The sequence below is a fragment of the Callithrix jacchus genome, chromosome 4 (genome assembly GCF_049354715.1).
Source record: "Callithrix jacchus isolate 240 chromosome 4, calJac240_pri, whole genome shotgun sequence".
NCBI lineage: Eukaryota > Metazoa > Chordata > Mammalia > Primates > Cebidae > Callithrix > Callithrix jacchus.
This window is the reverse complement of record NC_133505.1, coordinates 42,043,966-42,048,204: the sequence shown is the minus strand read 5'-3', so window position 1 is coordinate 42,048,204 and position 4,239 is coordinate 42,043,966. Positions and strand designations below refer to the sequence as shown.

At 57.2% G+C, this 4,239-nt stretch overlaps 1 long non-coding RNA gene across 1 annotated transcript; it reads right to left on the bottom strand.

Annotated features, from left to right (window-relative positions):
- Window positions 1-3,009: 3,009 nt before the first annotated feature.
- Window positions 3,010-3,558, bottom strand: LOC144582121 (uncharacterized). Its single transcript, XR_013534160.1, has 3 exons — window positions 3,442-3,558; window positions 3,239-3,313; window positions 3,010-3,146 (listed from the first exon to the last, which is right to left on the bottom strand). It is a non-coding gene; the product is annotated as an uncharacterized LOC144582121 (long non-coding RNA).
- Between the last annotated feature and the right edge of the window lie 681 nt (window positions 3,559-4,239).

Genomic DNA, 4,239 nt, shown 5'->3' with positions numbered 1-4,239 from the left:
ATACTCAAGATTTGAGCCAGCCTTGCATGACACACTACTAAATGCTTTTTACTTGCATCAAATCATTGAAACATCACAACAGTCCAAAGAAAATTATCTCCATTTCACAGATAAGGAAGCTGAGGCCCAGTGAGGTTAAGATGCGCCTCCATAGTCACGTCCCCAGGAAACGGCAGAGTGAGGAATGGAGCCCAGGTGAGTCCACACCACAGTCCAGCCTCAATCTGCGCAGCAGAAGGAATTGGCTGTTCTGGGACTGGGGTCCGCGGCCACTCTGCCACCCCAGGCAGGGCTTCTAACCTCTTTGCAACCTAACTGTGTCTCTTCTCTCCTGTAAAATGAAAGGATTGCTATCAGGTGGCCTCTGAAGGACCCTCCAGCTCTGACGTTAGGGGAGTTTCTTTCTTTCTCTGAAGGACTGTCTGAGCGGAGCCAACAAAACTGTCAAAACCGAGGCAAGGGTGGAGGGCTCAGGCATCCCCTGGGGAGAGTCAGGGCAGGGTCCTCCCACTCTCCCCCTCATGCCTGGAAGGCAGGTGGCAGCCCGTTCTTGTGAGGAAAGCAGCCCTCCACCCTAGCGAGGGCAGCAAGTTCTGCAAGGACCACCGGGCAGGGCAGGGCAGGGCCCCGGCTGGCCACCCTCCTCCTGCGGCCCTTGATGTCAGCCACTGTGGAGGCCTCAGAAATGTTGCATGCAGATTGTTCATGGGGCAAAGGAGACGCGAGCTGCGATATCTATGGCATGTCATTGGCTTCTCCATGTTGGCTCTTGCGTGGATTAAAAGTCCACAAGAACCTGACTTCTTGAGTGCTGCCCTCGCCTGGGAGGTGGCAGGCCTGGATCCCCTGCATCCCAGCTCCCTGTGTGGACCTCAGCAGGGTTATCTTTTCTCAGGGCCTCAGCCAGATGTGGTGTGGTCTGGGGGATGTGGATGGTGACCCAGCACTGCCGGGAGAGCCGGCACAGTGCCAAGTCCCCAGCCTGTGTCCACGTGCCGGGGGGTGAGGGGGCAGCCAACTCCTCCCCTCCTGCCAGCCTTCCCCAGGCCCCAACATGGCCCTGAGCTTGGCTGGGGAAGTGGAGGGGTGACTGGTGACTTCCCCCTTGGGTGGAGCTGTGTCTCTGCACCAAGGTTTGACTGGGGGCTGCAGATAATGAATCTGGGTTAGGAGTAGGGCCCCAGATTCAAATCCCAGCTAGGCCACCCTGTTTCCTCCGCTGTGAAATGAGGGGAATGATGGCCCTTCCCTCACAAGGCTACTGTGAGGACCAAACGAGATAAAGTGTGTGAAGAGCTCAGGGCCGGCCCCCTGCCCCTCACCTGCTTCCACTGATCATGGCCACAGGTGGGCATGGCAGCTCCCCTCAGCCCCTCCCACTCCCGAGGCTAAACACACACACACACAACACACACAAACACACACACGCGCACACACGGCCTACAGAGGTTGTCTGTCCCTGAGGACCTGAGTGGTGACACCCCTGCGCTTCCTAGTCAGTGGGGCCATCTGCCTTCCAGAGAGAGTTTATCACCTCCCAGATTTCGCAGTCTGTGGCTCAATGGCTCATCCTCCCAGATTCCCAGCAGCAGCATTCTGGGCTGGCCCTCCTACCCCAGTCTCTTCAGCTGTTTGGTAGCCTGACAGGGCAGGCTCTGATGCAGAGCCCTGGGCAGGATCCGACACACGGGCTGGAAGCTCCCGGGTGGGGCTCGAAGCTGGGGGCCAGCTCAGGCCAGCAGGGATGCGATGCTAGGGAAGCCACAAGCCGCTCAGCCTCAAGGCCCCCCTTGCTGCCAAGGGCTGGAGAGTGACCTCTCTCAGGCCATGCTCCATCCTGCACTTTCTAGGGAGTGGGGTGGTGGGGAGGAGAGGGAAGGGAAGGTGCTATGCCAAGCTGGGTCGTAGCGGGAGGGGAGCCCAGCATGGGAGGGGGGCTTTTACTGGAACCTGGGCAGGTCTATAGCCGCCACCCATGTTTACACTGTGGGAAGGGGTGATGACATGTCCTAGAAGGAGGAGGAGGTTGTTGTCTCTAGGGCAAGAACACTGGGTCATGGGAGGAGGGACAGGGGCAGCTGTTGAGGAGGGATGATGCCACAGAGCCACAGCAACCGAGCCCAAGGCCCCCATCACCTGGGGTCAGGGAGAGGAAAGGAAACTGCTGTTGTGCAAGCCAGTGCATGGAGAGCCCGGGAGGGAAAGCCAGAGACCCAGAGTGTGTCCACGTGTTTATTGGCTCATTCATTCATTCACCAAACAAGTATTGGAAGGCCGGCGCTGGGTTACATGCTGAGGACATAGCGTTGAGCAAACTGAGCCAAGTCACTATCCCCAAGGAGGAGAGACGGGCAAGGAGCAATTCACACACGTAAATATGCAATGACAGCTGGCATAAACACTTCTTAAAAAAGGAACTGGGCAGTAGACTGTCAGAAAGGACCAGGAGGGCTTCCCGGAGGTGGTGACACAGGAGCTGGAGCTGGCATCAGAAGGATGAAGAGGAGTTAGCCAGGTGTGAGGTGGCGCTGAGAAGGTGGGCAAGGGCTGAACCCTGGGCATGGAATTGGAACTTTATCCTAAGAATGGAACCACTGAAGAATATTAAGCAGCAAAGTGCGATGACTTGAGTTGTTTCTAAACATCACTCGGGAGAATGGCTTGTAGGAGCAGGCTTGTAAACAGAAGTGGGAGAACATGAGGAGCTACTGAAGTCATCCATGACCACATGGTGGGCCAGGCCGGGGCCATGGAGATGGAAATAAAGGGACTAATTCGAGAAATGTTTGGGACACAAAATCCATAGGGCATGGTGACAGATGAGCAGCCAGGGAAGGCAGCAGTGAAGGGGAAAGTCCTCAAGGGTCAGTCCAGGCTGGGGAGGGAGAGGGAAGTGGGGGATGGCCAGACAGAGACCAGCCCACCAAATAGTAAGTGCATACATTCAAGTCCCAGGCGTTTCCTGCCTCCGAATGCGGCATCTAAGGGCTGCCCTAGGATGCTCTGGTCCACAGAAGAGCGAGTATCACACTGGTCAGGACTGATTTCCAGAAGCCAAGACCAGGGGGCAGGCAGGGAGCAAGGTGGGTCCCAGACATGGCTATGGAAAGCGGCACCGCAGCAGGCATCTTGGAAGGGAAGCTGAGCTTTCGGGAAATAACCATGGAGAGAAATTGGCTGAAGTCGGAAAACAGAAATCAAGTGCCCATTTGATTGCGTCAGGAAAGTCCCAGCTCACCGGTTCTGGACGGCGGGGCCCTGTGTGTGTTTACTGCCGTGTGTCTCAGGTCACATATTAGGGGACTCGAAAATGCTGTTACATAAATAGAACAAGAAGTCAGTATGGAACCTTGCTCTTTACAAAGGCAGAAAACAAACACAGCAAGCAGGTGGTGGAATGCGGACCGGCCCTTCCGGAGGCCTGGGTGCCGGGGCACTCACCTGCCATCTTGCTCAAGTGGGAAGTCCTCCCCTCTAGACCTGAAGGGCCTCCTGCTCACCCCTGCGGTGGTTTCTGGGTTCCCAGAATAGGGATCTGAGTCCAGCCTGATGGGGAGTGGGGCAGGGCTGGGGGGAAAGGAGGTCATGCCCTCTTCCGGGGCCAGGTAACCGGAGCCCAGCACACAGCTGGGCAGGGGGAGGGGCAGAGCACGCAGGAGGCCATGTGCCTTTCCTGGCGAAATGTGATCAGTCAGCCACCCAGTCAGGGGACAGGGAGGGGAGCATGGGATCCATACCCCACTTTAAACCAAGCTTCAGGACACCCCAGAATTCCTGTTATACCTGCGGGGCTCTGCTCTGTCTGGGTACAGGAGGCCCACATCCATCCACACAGTGGAGATGGGAGAGGAGCTCAGCCACCCGAGGGCAGCTGGGCAGGTAGGTGGCCCCACACGGGCTGCAGCCTCCCCATCACCCTTTTTTGTTTTGGACACAGGGTCTCTCTGTGTCACCCAGGCTGGAGTGCAGTAGCATGCTCAATCACAGCTCACTGCAGCCTCAGCCTCCTGGGCTCAAGCATTCCTCCTGCCTCTGCCTCTCAAAAGCTAGGATTACAGGCGTGAGCCACAGTGCCCAGCCACTCCTTGTTCTCTTGCTGCTAACACATCTGCTGAGCAGCTCCTTCTGTGCCAAGCCTTGGAGTGGGCATAGAGGAGTGGACAATGGCTGGCAGGCGAGGGCCAGGAGAGTGGGTGCCAGTCCGCCTCCCCCATTTTGCCCCTGTGAAATCAGCAGTGA